Here is a 16,079-nt window from a genome sequence, read left to right as displayed (position 1 = left end):
CCATGCGCTCATAATTTCCTTTCCTTGACTACTGCAATGCCCTTCTGTCTGGTCTCCCTATGACCCGAATAGTCCCACTGCAGTCCATCATGAATGCGGCAATCAGAATTATCCACTCCTCCCATCGCTCCACCACAGCGGCTCCCCTCTGTGAATCCCTCCACTGGCTTCCTATCCAGTCCAGAATCACATTCAAGATGCTGTGTCTGACCTACAAATCTGTCCACAAAACCTGTCCGACCTACACTTCCTATCTTACTCAGAGGTACACACCTAGCCGCTCACTCCGCTCTTCCAATGAACTTTGCCTGAGCGCCCCCCCCCCGCATCACCCAGTCCCATGCACGCCTCCAGGACTTCTCTAGAGCTGCTCCAACACTATAGAACTCCCTACCTCCACCCACTAGGGCAGCCCCCTCCTTCAACATCTTCAAGAAGGCCCTCAAAACTGACCTTTTTACTCTGGCCTACTACCCCTTACAAGTGCTCTAAACCCATAGCTGAACTCTGGTTCCCTACGTTTCGTGTCCCTACCTCTCCCTCTAGATTTTAAGCCTTTGGGCAGGGTCCTCCTTTTGTGTCCTACCTGATCATGCACCATTACTGTGAACCCATGCTATGCATTTGAGTGAACCTAACTTGCCCTAATCTCCATGCTCCATCCAGTGACTGACTAAGCATTACCTTGTACTCGTATTGTGCTGTGTGATCTGGTTTTTCTTGTATTCCTGTATTGTCATATTGCTGTATGTCACCCCTAAATATTGTCTGTAACTTAAACGTCCAGCGCTGCGTAATATGTTGGCGCTTTATAAATACAATAAATAAAATCTATTGGTGTATGGCTTTTTTTCTGGAATGAATTGACAATTCTTCCCTCTGGCCCCTGTGAGATATGTGTCTTCTCTGTAATTAGTATTTGTTTTAATATTTAGTGTTTTATTTCAAAAACAATCTTGTATATCCATCAATTCAGCCTTCTGGCCTTACTGGCCATTGTAGTTCTTTTTTGCTATTGCCAACAGGTGCCGGGTTGTGTCTGGTGGGAACAGATGCCCCAACAATTTTCTAGACTATATATGTTGTATTCTAAGGCTAATTTCACACCAGGACGTTGCGTTAGAGGGGGCGTTAAGGTCGCATAACGTCCCCCTTAACGGAACGCCTGGTGGTGCTGGATCTGGACGTCAGAGTGAGCCGCGTTGTGCAGCTCACTCTGGCGTCAGTGATGCCGTGATGCGCACTCTTGTGCGCATGCGGCATCACGTGGTCCCGCAGGCCAATCGCCGCACAGAGCGGCCGCTCCAGGAAGTAAACACTGCACGTCACAACGTGCAGTGCATATTAATTAGCCATGTGCCTGGCCGCTCTCCGCTCCTCCACAAGATTACTGAGCATGTGCAAGCAGTCTAACGCGGCTCAGCCGCGTCTAAAGTACTGCATGCAGTACGTTGTCTTGTGACGCAGCGTTACAATGTAACGCAACGTGAGCACTGTGAACAGCCCCATTGATTTTTCATTACTGTGCGGTGGGCTGCGTTACAGGCTGCTCTAACGTGCGCCTGTAACGTCCCACTGTGAAACCAGCCTAAAGGTCAGTGTGTTGACTATATATGGATTCCTTATTCTTCTTACATCTGATGTTTCCCATATTCTTCTTGCTGCTTTTCTATATCTTATCTTGTATGTGGAATGCTTCCTTTTTTTCACCATTGAACTAATTCCTAACCATTAACTTGGAGTGGGTATATCTGTTCTTTTCATCATGTTCTGCTAACAACTTCTTCTAGTTGACTTACCTAGCTTTTCACTCTGGTGTTTTTCCTTATTCATTTTCTTGTATAATTCGATCGATTTTAATTTGTGTATGTTTGTTTGATCTGTAGATATATTTGTTGCTTTGTAAAGGCCTGATGAAGGGTTAGCAACCCGAAACAGACTAGTGTCGTTGCCTGAAATGTACTGTTTCATTAAACAAAGCATATTGTGTCTACTATCTGTCAAAAAAGAAAAATCTTCTACATTCATGTTATGAAGAATATTTATTATATAAATAAAAAAGTTTTACATTTTGATAATCTTTTTGATACAATAAAGTGTGATTTTGAATTTTTTGAACTCAAGAATTGCCTTTTGATTTTATCTACATGCAGTAAATTTTTTTGCTTCAATTAGTTTATCATATACTTGCATCTTAGGGATAGTTCATACTAAGAGCGCTTTGAAAAGCGCTTGGCTAATGTAACCCTATGAGGTTGTTCTCACAGCAGCTTGCAAAGGCACTACATGTAGCATTTTTGGAGCAATTTAGCATGAATGAATGTGTGAAAATGCTCATTTATTAAAAAATCACTCTGAAAATCGCTGTCCAAAATAGCTTAGTAAAATTGCGAAGCGATTGCGATCTTGGTGTGAACTGGGCCTTAAAGTGTGGTCAGCATAACTTTGACCAAATACAAAGATTTGAGAACATCTGTGAGCTAGATTAATTAGAGAGAATAGGCCTGCTTAGAACAGGCATGGATCCCCCATGATTCTCATCTCTCAGGGCTGGTGCACACCGAGCGGGATTTTCAGGTGTTTTGCAGCCGCTTGCGGCTGCGGATACGCTAGGGTAATGTATTTTATTGGGGTGGGTCACACCAGAGTGGGAGGTGTTTTGCTTTAACGCATACTCCCGGGGTGAGGCATTTTTTAGATTGCGGAGGCATTTCTGCCTCCAATGTAAAGTATAGGAAATACGCAAACCGCTCTGAAACACGCCAGTTCAGAGCGGTTTTTGCAGTCTTTTTGTTACAGAAGCTGTTCAGTAACAGCTTTACTGTAACAATATCTGAGTTCTGCTACCCAAAAACCGCTACCCAAAACCGCAAAATGCTAGCTGAAACGCTTCAGAAAAATAAGAAAAAGCGTTTCAAAATCTGCTAGCATTTTGCGGATCTGCTAGCGGGTTTTGGTGTGCCCCAGGCCTCAGATTAGGAACACACTAAGTAGAATGGCCTGCCTTGTGGAAAATGCATGCTTTTTTGCGCATAATGAAAGCCTATGGGCTGCATAAAAAAACAAATGCTTATCTCTCTGTTTTTCAAATAGCACAACTTGCGACATATTTCTTTGAAATGCATCTAAAACGCACATTATGTATTTCATTGGAGATGCAGAAGAAGTGCGTTTCATTGGATTTTTACATGCGCTTTTTATAAAATAATAATGATTCTGTATTTTACGCCATTGAAAAAGGGCAACCACGAATGCACCAAAAAACACGTTAAAAGCAAAACGCAATCGCAAACACAGAAAAATGCCAAGTGTGCTGCCAGTCTCAGGCAGGGAACACACTTAGCAGAATCGCATGCATTTTCCACCATATGCTATGAGGAAAACATATGTGATTCTGCTAAGTGTGCTCCCAGCCTCAGGAGGCTAATGGCCAGGCCTGCACTTTCCACAATTTCACAAAAGCAGGTCAGTTAGGTTTAGTATGACTACAAATACAGGTCAATATACAAATAGGTTGGAAGCGTCATAAACAAATAGAATAGCAGCCAGTACCTAACCCTATCCTGTATGTGCTAAATGTCAAACACTGGTAAAAAGGGAGCATTGCGGCACCTGGAAGTGGACCTTATCTAGCAGCTACAACCAACTGTCAACGTTCCAATGTAATATTCTATTAGTAAAAAAAAACAAAAAAAAAAACACATTCATGCAAGGTTCCCAGGTTTTAAAATGCATATGTTGCAAATGCAACAGCACAGTTTTCTGTCAATAAAATGCAGAATACATTCATGCAAGGCTCCCAAGGCTTAAAAATGTGTAAGTTGCAAAAATAGCAGCAGCAAGGCGGTTGCACGCAAAATTGTCTCACTGCAACGTCAATATCACATAAGCTGTGAATTGCAATCCCTGCACAGTACTCAGTCCATTCAGGGTTAATTAAAAAAACAAAGCTTGAATAATAAATAAACACTACAGCAGGTGCAAACAGTAATCTAATGGGTTTAAGCCCAGATGCAAAATGTGTACTGTGGCAAGTACAGCAGCACCATGGTGGCCGCACACAAGGGTCTATCACTGCAAGCACACCTAAACTGAGAAGTAGTGATAAAAATCCCGCTGCACCAGATGGTAGGGCAAAATAGAAAAGTCTTTATTGAGTTATTCCATATCAAAATGTTACAGGAAAAAAGCTCACGCGTATCGGAGCAGTAGATGGCTCCTTAATCATAGCTTGCAGATACATATATTGCACAGGTTATATAGCATGCAAGGCCACACCCATATGGGTTTCTATCTAGGCCTTAAAGTTACAGACATCAATTCTAAAATGGTGTGAACCAATACATTGTACATAAAACTACATAAAAACACATGCAGAGTCACATATTATTATTATATTATAGTTATCTAGCTGTCTCACATATATGAATACAAATAATTGTTCCACAATAATTGATTTGCGACAATATGATGTGACTCTGCATGTGTTTTCATGTAGTTTTATGTACAATGTATTGGTTCACACCATTTTAGAATTGATGTCTGTAACTTTAAGGCCTAGATGGACACCCATATGGGTGTGGCTTGCATGCTATATAACCTGTGCAATATATGTATCTGCAAGCTATGATTAAGGAGCCATCTACTGCTCCGCTTATCACTACTTCTGGACTTTTGGCTTTGCAACTCCCTGCTCCCATTTGGGATATCATGTGAGTGTAGCAGTCTCCCTTCCTTCTGTACACCTAAACTGAGAGGTACATGGAGGCTGACATTTTTTTCCTTTTAAACAATGCAGATTGCCTGACCGTCCTGCTGAGCCTCTGTCCTTAATATTCATAGCCACAGACCTTGAACAAGCATGCAGATCAGATGATGACTGATGTCTGACTGGATTAGCTGCATGCTTGTTTCAGATGTGTGTTCTAGATACTACTGCAGCCAAAGACATCAGCAGGACTGCCAGGCAACTGGTATTATTTACAAGGCAATAAATAAATAAAAATAAGTCAGCACCCCTCTTAGTTCAGGTGTACTTGCAGCTTCAATCCCACATACATTGTGATCTAGTCTCTATAATGGCCTCAGTCCATGCATGGTTAATATCTAAAAAAAAACCTCAGTTCCAGTGGTTAGATAGCAATAAAATAAGTATTAACTGCTAAAATGGATTGTACACAATTTTCGAACAAAAAGGGCAAAAGGTTCACAAAGGGCAGTTCGTTAAAAAAAAAAGACCTAATTCAGTATTTTACACCTTTTTTCCAAATTCACTAAAGATTTTGCGGTACTTATCCGTTAGCCGGGCGCATCCAGCAGGTGGCGCCGTTGTATCGAATTTCAATGCGCTGGGTTGTATCTAATTCCATTCATACTTAGTTAATGTAGTACTGTGTGAATGGAAGCGCTGCAGGTGGCGCTAATTACATTAATACGTTGATAACAATAAAGTGTTAATGGCAAGGAATACATTGTATTTGAAGTGGCCGGCACTGGCACTTAATGGAATTCAAATGAAGGCGGCGGCAATGTAACAGATGAAGCCGCGGCCTTCGTCTGTTCTTCTTCTCCCCCTTTGCCCTCTCTCAACTATACAACCCTGCCAGCTGGGGGGGGGGGGGGGGGGGGCACGCCTGTCGTCCCCCCACAGTCGTTCGTCGCAAGGAAACAAGCAGGATTCCCTGCCGCGACGAACGACTCTGGGGGGAGACACATGTCCCCGCAGGCTGCCAGCATTGTAGAAGCGAGAGGAGGGCAAAGGGGGAGAAGAAGAACAGACGAAGGCGGCGGCTTCATCTGCATTGCCGCCGCCTTCATTTGAATTCCATGTAAAAGTGCCAGCCACTTCAAATACAATGTATTCTTTGCCATTAACACTGTATTGTTATCAACGTATCAATGTAATTAGCGCCACCTGCGGCGCTTCCATTCACACAGTACTACATTGAAGTATAAATGGAATTAGATACAACCCAGCGCATCGAAATTCGCTACAACAGCGCCACCTGCCGGATGCGCCCGGCTAACGGATAAGTACCGATTTTGCACATGAGGCAGAAGTTCGGTAATTTACCGAAGGAACATGCCTCAATTCACTAAGCCCTGCTCGGTAAGGGTTTGTTCACACCTACGGCTTTTTTGAATTTTTTTAAGCGCTTTTGCGATTTTGAAAATAACCCTAAAAGCGCTTGTGCAATGATTCCCTATGAGAGTGTTCACAGCTGAGCAATTCGATTCCGATGCGCTCACCAAAGCGCTGCCTGTACCATTTTTGGGGCGATTTGCCTATAATGGCAGGTATAGGGAAATCACAAAACGCTTGAAAAAGCACTTGGTATAGCGATTTCCCCATCGCTTTTAAAAATAAATACATTTGTAAAGAGTTCACTTCCTCGCCAGGAAGTGAAAAACCAAATCGCTCTGCAAAAGCACTTTGAAAAGCGCTTTACACAAAATCAAGTAAGTGCAAGTAAGTGCCGGGAGGGGGAAAAAAATTGTGCAAAAAATAAAATAAAAAATTGCTGGCATCAGTGATTTTGATTTTAGATGTGAACAAAGCCTAAGGGCTCGTTCACATTGCGTTCCGTTCGTGTTGGGGTTTTTCTGATGCAATTTTTTTCGATTCCCGTGCTTGGGTTGGCGTTCCGTTTTTGTGAAAAGCAATTTTCTAAGCGCTTTTCCCGAGACACAAGTCAGGAAGTGAATTCTTTGACCTGGTAAATAATAAATAGTGTATTTATTCTCCAAAACGTGAGCGCAATCGCCCCACAAAGCGATTTTGCGAGAGTTTAGCGCTCTTCCTATACCTTCCATTATAGCAAAGTCACCCCAAAAATGGTCTGAACGCACAGCGGACGAACCGTGCTGTTACGAACCTTCTCATAGAGATTCATTGCACAAGCGTTTTGGGGGGCGATTTTGAAAATCGCTTGTGCTCGAAAAAAGGGCAAAGTGTGAACGAGCCCTTAGGTTATCATTCATAAAGCATTTCCGCATGCGGAAATGCTTAAAACAGCTGACTTTACCGAACACTCAGCAAAGTCAGCATTCATAAAGGCTCTTTCCGCATGAAAAAAATGACACTACCGAGCAGAGGGATAAATCACCGCCTTGTGCGGTGATTATCGGAACAAATGTAGCAAAATGTTAATTCATGAAGATCACCGCAAGCGGTGTGAGGTCGGGAAGTACCGCTGCCTCTGATGTGGCGATAACAATGTAAGTGAATGGAGACACACAGACCTCCCAGGCAGCTGCAGTAGAGCAGAACACGGAGAAATGTATCAACTCAGCAGCTTCCGTGTCTCTGTCTGCCTACCGATTGACAAAGCGACCAGTTTCGGGACGGAAATTGGTCGCATGGCCGATCGCGCATGCAGCAAGTTGTCGGGCCGAAGTTGGTTGGTCGGGTGTGCGGCAGTACGGAGGCCGATTTCGGAACGAGCAACGAGAGTACGAAACCCCCGCCTTCACAATGTATAAATGTTTCCCCCCTATGTGTGCATTTATACATTACCTGTCCTGTTGCAGCCTACGCACGGTGTCCGAAAGTTCCGGGCGGGTTTCCATACACGCTACTGGCGCATAGCTCCTGGCGTCAGAAATTGTCAAGAAATGTCAATTTACAAAGATTTCTGCATGTCACTTACCGGCCAAAAGTGTTCTCAATTTTTCTCCAGCTCACAGCAGCCGATAACTGGCTCTCCCCCTGCTGTCTCTGTGCGGTAACTTAAAGGATACCACAGCCCACAGGCTGTGGTAAAATAAATACAGCACGTGTAGGGAAAAAAAAAGGACATACTCACCGCTCCCCTCGCTCCCAGCCGTCGGGTCCCGCTCGTCTGCTACAGCTCCCGGTACCGGCCGACTCATCTGACCCCTGACCCGGACATACTGCTCTGCGCATGCGCAGTATGTCCAATCATCTTCCCTTCTGCCGTCGCATCATGACGGCAGAAGATCGGACACTCCCACGTCTCCTCCCTGCCCAGCGTGTGCGCTCCACTAATAAAGCTAGCGTGACATGCTAGCTGGAGTCACGCTGGGAGCGGCGATTTAGAGAGAGAGTGGAGGGGGAGTGAGTTGGGATGGACGGGAAGCGGGCACTTTCATAATAAGTGCCCGCTTCCCGTCCATCCCAACTCACTTTTTTTTCCCCTACACATGCTGTATTTATTTTACCACAGCCTGTGGGGTGTGGTATCCTTTAACAGACAGCCTTTGGCGAGAGCCAGGCAGCCACACAGCCTGCTTCTCACTCTGATTGGATGCGACAGGGATGCCGCTGGGTCTTTCAGTGTATCAATGCAGAAGAAGCTAACAATTCTGTGGGCATCCCTGCATCCCTTTAGATGTGCATATTTGTATTTTAGCACATAGAAGAGCTCCCCCTGGTGGCTGCAACACATCTAAAAGGATGTATCACTGTGATGTTGCGCTCAGTCTCTGATATCCTCATTTTCTTTTAGTGCCGGCTGCTGACTATATATGAGGACAAGTCTCAGGGCTCGTTTCCACTATCGCGAATCTGCATGCGTCCAACGCATGCAGATTCGCACATGTAATGCAAGTGGATGGGCCTGTTTCCACTGTAGCGTTGTTGAGGTGCGTTTTTTTCAGCGGTAAAAAAACGCACAAAAGAGCCAACGAATTCGCCTGCGAGTGGAATGCATGCGAATCGCCACTAATGTATTTAATAGGAAATTCGCATGCGGCTATGGTATGCGAATTTTCATGCGAATTCGCATGCGAATTCGCATAGGTACCAATGTAATTCAAACAGGCAGTGACATGGTTAATTTCGCATATACCCTCACCTATGCGAATTCGCATGCGAATTCGCGGCAAAAAACGCGTAAAAATTCGCATCCGCATGCTAATTCATGGAATTTCAACAGCGGTGGAATCCAGGCGATTCTGCACCGCAATAGTGGAAACGAGCCCTCAGATAATTTTCAACCAGGTTAGCCGCGCCAGACGTCCATACACAGGCAATCCAAATTGAATGACCTTAAAAATAAATACACAGCAAGAGGCATGCTCTCATAATGAGTACTGCCTCCACAGTTCACCCTTGTGCAAAACACACACTGTGCGAGGGAATAACTACCACCATGAGTGAGGGGATTGACACAACGCCATTCTCCAGCATTTATAAAAACTATGTAACTTTCATAGTGTAAAACCATTTTAATATGCGCCCAAATGGCCCCAAATAAAAACTGCGTACATAGGTATACTTGAACAATTGCATATAACAATACCGCTCCACTCACATGTCCCGGTTCGGCAGTACTAAGGAGTTGATTAATGTGTGTCCTCCTGGCACCGCCCTACGCGCATTTTGTCACGTGATTTGTGACTCCCAGACCCTGATGAGTCACAAATCATGTGACAAAATGCATGTAGGGCGGAGCCAGGAGGACGCACGTTAATCAACTTCTTAGTACTGCTGAACCGGGACATGTGAGAAGTGACCGGGACCGGAGTGGAGTGGTATGGTTATATGTAATTGTTCAAGTATACCTATGTATGCAGTTTTTATTTGGGGCCATTTGGGCGCATAATAAAACAGTTTTACACTATGAAAGTTTCATGGTTTTTATAGATGCTGGAGAACGACGTTGAGAGTGTTATGCAAAGTTTAAATAATTTATCCAGTGAGCGGGGATGAAAGGGGGGCTGTGTCAATCCCCTCACTCATGGTGGGAGTTATTCCCTCGGACGGTGTGTGTTTTGCACGAGGGTGAACTGTGGAGGCAGTACTCACTAAGGCCCGGTGCACACCAAAACCCGCTAGCAGATCCGCAAAATGCTAGCAGATTTTGAAACGCTTTTTCTTATTTTTCTGTAGCGTTTCAGCTAGCATTTTAAGGTTTTGGGAAGCGTTTTTGGTGTAGTAGATTTCATATATTGTTACAGTAAAGCTGTTACTGAACAGCTTCTGTAACAAAAACGCCTGCAAAACCGCTCTGAACTGCCGTTTTTCAGAGCAGTTTGCGTTTTTTCTATACTTTACATTGGAGGCAGAAACGCCTCCGCAATCCAAAAAATGCCTCACCCCGGGAGTATGTGTTTCAGCAAAACGCCTCCCGCCCTGGTGTGAACCACCCCATTGAGATACACTGACCAAGCGTATCTGCAGGCTGCAAAAATGCCAAGAAAGCCGCTCGGTGTTCACCAGCCCTATGAGAGCATGCCTCTTGCTGTGTTTTTATTTTTAAGGTCATTCAATTTGGATTTTAGATGTCTGGGGCGGCATCTAAAAGGATGACCGTATGCACAGTCCAGAAAACATCTGAGTTAAGGCCACATACACACATCAGACTATAGTTTTTGGAAAATTAAAGATCACAGACCAATCTTACCACCCTTCATGTAGTATGAGAGCCATACTTTTACAGTCTTTTCTATGGAGCTGAACTCCCCATCAGAAAAAAATCTTTGCAAGATACTGCACACAAACATGCTGTACAGACACAAAAGATCAGTATCTGCAAAAGATCTGTTCCTGCCAAAGATCCATTCCTGCAAATTGCATTCATACTCTATGAGATCTGCAGATCATCATACACACCTTGTTTAACTGACATTCATCTGCAGATCAGACAATCATCTGCAGATCTGAAAATCCATCCTGGTGGATCTGATCTGCAGATGAATGTCAGTTAAACAAGGTGTGTATGATGATCTGCAGATCTCATGGATCTATGAATGCAATTTGCAGGTACGGATCGTTGGCTGGAACATTTATTTTGGTAGATACTGATCTTTTGTGTCTGTACAGCATGTTTGTGTGCAGCATCTTAAAAAGATTTTTTTCTGATCGGGAGTTTAGCGCCATAGAAAAGACGGTACTTATCCGTTAGCCGGGCGCATCCGGCAGGTGGCGCTAATCACTATTCCCCCTCCAGGCCGACATGGATAGTAGGGAAAGATGTAACTCTGGTGGAGTTTTGTCGCCACCTGCCGGATGCGCCCGGCTAACGGATAAGTACCGAAAAGACTGTGAAGGTATGGCTCTCATACTACATGAAGGGTGGTAAGATAGGTCTGTGATTTTTCATTTTCCAAAGACTATAGTCTGATGTGTGTATGCACCTTCACACACACAGCTCCCTGCCTTCCTGCTGCCCTGCTAGAAGACTGGTAAGTGACACTTACCGGCAGGGGCTTAGTGAATTGAGGCATGTATGTTCGGTAAATTACCGAACTTCTGCCTCATGGGGGAAAACTTTTGTGAATTTGGGGAAAAAAAAGTGTAAAATACAGCAAGAGGTACTTTACCATCCAAAATGCTTATACCGAACTGCTGATTGTGAATAGAGCCTATTGTGTGGTCATAGTCTATTGGAAACCAAGTCGTTTGAGAGGGTTCTGTCAACCCAGTCATGTTATCAGAATTTCCCTGAGGCTGGGTTCCCTAAAGTAGACTAGAACCCACAAAAATGTCTCACTACAGCTTCAACCATGTCAAGTATGCAGCCTCAACCCCACATAAATTAAGTGCAATCCCTTTACTGTCCTCAGTCTATCCAGAGTTAATCTCTAAAAACTCAGTTCCAGTGTAGCTTGTAATCATATTTTGTGTGTAGGCGAATAAACTTTGTTTTTGTGGTCTTCTCTTTCATCCAGCACAGCTGATGATTGATGACACCAAAGCCACATGACAGGAATTAGGTAGAGTCTAGAGTGCAGGAAAGCAGAGCCAGCCACTGATTGTATTGGATGAATGTTTGTGCTGCAGCACTGACAGGAAACCAGGCAGAACACCACCAACATGAAACTCAGGAGGGGTGAGACTTGATTGTACACCCCTTGGGGTGGATTTGTACTACATGTCAGAGTATTTTTTAGATATTGAAGCTGTATACTTCACTTGATTGAATCTGCAGTGAAACATTTTTTGTGTTTGCCCTCCATAGTGCTGTTGTTGATGACAGAAAATCATGCTGTTGTTTTTTGCAACATATGCGCTTTTCAAACCTTGGGTCCTCGCATGAATTGTGACAGGAAATTGCATTAGAAGCGTACAATTCATTCTAGATGCTTATTTTATTGCTATCCAACCATTGGAACATGCAGGATTATGTGCATCTTTATGCAAATGTATGCAGCTTGAAAATGGGCCAATCAATTTAAACCTTGGTGGGACTTAATTGGTTCATTTTCAAGTAGCATATATTTGCATTCAAATGTACATAATCCTGCATCAACTTGGAAATACTGCATCTCATTGATCATCCCTACTAATTATACCTGCAGTGATAGACTCTTGTGTGGCCATCGTGGTACTGCTGTACTTGCAACATTACATGTTTTGTACCTGGGATTTGAATTTATTAGATTATTGCTTGCACCTGCTGTGGTGCTTATTCATTATCATTTTTTTTAATTCACCCTGGATAGATTGAGAACTGCAATTCTAATGCACAGCTTATGTGCTATTGAAGTTGCAGTGATACATTTTTGTGTGTGTGCCCGCCCCAGTGTTGTAGTGTTTGAATGCATTTTGCACTGTTTTTATTTATTTATTTTGCAACACATGCATTTTAGAACCTGGGACCCTTGCGTGAATGTTTTTTGCATTTTACTGACAGAACTAGAAATCAGCCAGTCCCTTTAAAAATGGGCGCTGGGGTACTGCTGCGACACCACACACACACCCTTCTCTCCCCCACAACAGATGTGCTTCCGTGCACGCACACACCCGCTCCCTTGCACCCGTCCTGCTGCTGTCCCAAGTCCGCCTGCATGCTGCACATGTGCGCAGGGACACAGGAGGATGCAGAAACACAGTGGATTTATTATATAAGTTATTGTATTAGAAACTTAAGCTCAAAATTGATTGCAACTGCTAGATAAGGTCCACTTATTTCTCTTACACGTGCCTGAACTCTCTTTTTACCAGTGAAGGTGAATGGGCTCTATTCACAATGAGTTACCGCATGAGGTAATTTAGGTAGTGATAAATACCGGCCAAAATATCTCCATTTTTAACCCATTCGCGTTCCATCGTTTTCACTTGAGAAATGTTCACCTCCCATTTATTAGCCTGTAACTTTATCACTACTTATCACAATGAACTGATCTATATCTTGTTTTTTCCGCCACTAATTAGGCTTTCTTTGGGGGGTACATTTTGCTAAGAGCCACTTTACATTAAATGGAGTGTTTTCGGATTGTGATGTAATATCATCCCTTGCGACAGTAGATCTTCGTTCAGCGGTAACCTGAATGGAACTGTTGTCGACATTTGAAATATTAGCGGAAACCAGGGCCGCCTGGGCCAGTAGGGTAGGATCGCAATCTCAATAGGAACCTGGTTATTAAAGGCGTTGGGGGAAAGGCATAGACAAACTTCAGCCACGGCATTACAAGAGCATCTACTCTGGCTGAGTGTTTGCAGTGGAACCTGGAGTAAAACGTTTCCAATTTGTTGTTGAGGTTGGTTGCAAAAAGGTCTACTAGGGGAAGACCCCACTTCTGTACTAATGTCTGGAACACTTCCATATTCAGAGACCATTCTGCGTTGTTCAGACTCGTTCATGACAAATAATCTGCCAGGGAGTTTTGGTTGCCTGGTATGTAATAAGCTTTGAGATCTTTCAGATTGAGTTCGGCCCACATCATCAATGGGGAAAGAATTCTCAATAGTGTTAGACTCTTTGTACCTCCTTGTTTCTGTAAATACGACACCACTGTCCTGTTGTCTGACTGTATGCACGCTGACTTTTTGTAGATCTTTTCCTTGAAGGCTCTTAAAGCATGAGGGCCCGTTTCCACTAGAGCGAATCCGCATGCGTTGTCTGCATGCAGATTCACATAACCAATACAAGTGGATGGCTCTGTTTCCACTTGTATTGGTTATGCAGTTTTTTCCTGCGTTTTTCTGTGCAGGATTTTTCGGCACGGTAGAGCCTGCAGAATTCGCCTGTGTGTGGAATGCAGGCGATTCGCAGGCTATGTATTTGATAGGGAAAACGCACATGCGTTTTTGCCGCGAATTCGCATGAAAACGAATGTAAATTGAACCAGGCAGTGACATGGTTACATTCGCATATACCCTGCCTATGCGAAATCGCAGCAAAAAACGCACGCGGAATCGCATCCACGTGCGATTTCGCCAGCGGTGGAATCCCGGTGATTCGCACCGCACTAGTGGAGACGAGCCCTGAAAAACAGCTCTCAGTTCAATAACATTCGAAACTGTTGGAATCTGTTGAGTCCAAGTCCCCTGTACTGCAACACCTTCGCAGGTTGCGCCCCAACCAGACTGGCTGGCGTCTGTCGTTACTACTATCCAACGTATTTGTGCCAGCGAAGTACAGTTCATTAAGTTGGTCTTGTTTTGCCACCACCTCAAGGAATTTCTTATGAGACGTTATCAAAATTGTCTGTTGATAATCCTTTTTTTTCCATTGAAGCAGGAAACCTATTTGTAAAGGACGCATGTGCCAGCGACTCCATCTTATCAGGGCTACTGTAGAGGTTAGTAGTCCTAACAAATGCAGGCATTGCCTTGCAGTCATGGTTTTTAGCAGTGCAGTTTCTAGGCTAAAATGCACCCAGGGCGAGGGTGTAAAAATTGTGCCCCCCTGGTATAGGTAGCCAGCTATAGGTCCCCCCCGAGTATAGGTGGCCAGGCATAGGTGAGCCAGTAAAGTTGCCCCCAGTATAGGTTAGCCAGGTAGGTGCCTCCAGTATAGGTAGCCAGTATAGTTGCCCCCAGTATATGTTAGGCAGGCACCCCCCGGTATAAGTTAGATAAGTAGGTGCCCCCAGTACAGGTTAGCTAGATAGGTGCCTCCAATATAGGTAGCCAGTATAGTTGCCCCCAGCATAGGTTAGATAGGTAGGTGCCCCCAGTATAGGTTAGTTAGGTAGGTGCCCCCAGTATAGGTAGCTAGTATAGTTGCCACCTGTATAAGCTAGGTAGGTGCCCCCAATACAGGTTAGATAAGTGCCCCCAGTATAGGTTAGATAGGTAGCTGCCCCCCAGTATAGGTTAGATAGGTAGCTGCCCCCCAATACAGGTTAGATAAGTAAGTGCCACCAGTATAGGTTAGATAGGTAGCTGCCCCCCAGTATAGGTTAGATAGGTAGCTGCCCCCCAGCATAGGTTAGATAGGTAGCTGCCCCCCAGCATAGGTTAGATAGGTAGTTGTGCCCCAGTATAGGTTAGATTAGGTAGGTGCCCCCCAGTATAGGTTAGATTAGGTAGGTGCCCCCCAGCATAGGTTAGATAGGTAGCTGCCCCCCAGCATAGGTTAGATAGGTAGCTGCCCCCCAGCATAGGTTAGATAGGTAGTTGCGCCCCAGTATAGGTTAGATTAGGTAGGTGCCCCCCAGTACAGGTTAGATTAACTAGCTGCCACCCAGTATAGGTTAGATAGGTAGGTGCCCCCCAGTATAGGTTAGATACAGTGGGTTGCAAAAGTATTCGGAATTGAAGTTTTCCACATTTTGTCACATTACTGCCACAAAAATGCATCAATTTTATTGGAATTCCATGTGAAAGACCAATACAAAGTGGTGTACATGTGAGAAGTGGATCGAAAATCATACATCATTCCAAACATTTTTTTACAAATTAACTGCAAAGTGGGGTGTGCGTAATTATTCGGCCCCCTGAGTCAATACTTTGTAGAACCACCTTTTGCTGCAATTACAGCTGCCAGTCTTTTTAGGGTATCTCTATACCAGCTTTGCACATCTAGAGACTGAAATCCTTGCCCATTCTTCTGTGCAAAACAGCTCCAGCTCAGTCAGATTATATGGACAGCGTTTGTAAACAGCAGTTTTCAAATCTTGCCACAGATTATCGATTGGATTTAGATCTGGACTTTGACTGGGCCATTCTAATTCATAGATATGTTTTGTTTTAAACCATTTCATTATTGCCCTGGCTTTATGTTTAGGGTTGTTGTCCTGCAGGAAGGTGAACCTCCACCCCAGTCTCAAGTCTTTTGCAGTCTCCAAGAGGTTTTCTTCCAAGTTTGACCTGTATTTGGCTCTATCCATTTTCCCATCAACTCTGACCAGCTTCCCTGTCCCTGCTGAAGAGATGCACCCCCCGA

General features: G+C 44.2%; 1 long non-coding RNA gene across 1 annotated transcript in view; it reads left to right on the top strand.

The window, feature by feature from the left end:
• The first annotated feature begins 11,714 nt into the window (after positions 1-11,714).
• Positions 11,715-16,079, top strand: part of LOC137527138 (uncharacterized) — a 127,816-nt gene continuing 123,451 nt past the window's right edge. Inside the window, exon 1 of the long non-coding RNA XR_011023136.1 lies at positions 11,715-11,795. This is a non-coding gene — a long non-coding RNA (uncharacterized lncRNA). The remainder of the gene's footprint in view (positions 11,796-16,079) is intronic.

This window comes from Hyperolius riggenbachi, chromosome 8, assembly GCF_040937935.1.
Source record: "Hyperolius riggenbachi isolate aHypRig1 chromosome 8, aHypRig1.pri, whole genome shotgun sequence".
NCBI lineage: Eukaryota > Metazoa > Chordata > Amphibia > Anura > Hyperoliidae > Hyperolius > Hyperolius riggenbachi.
The sequence above is the reverse complement of the archived record's forward strand: the minus strand, read 5'-3'. Positions and strand labels throughout refer to the sequence as shown.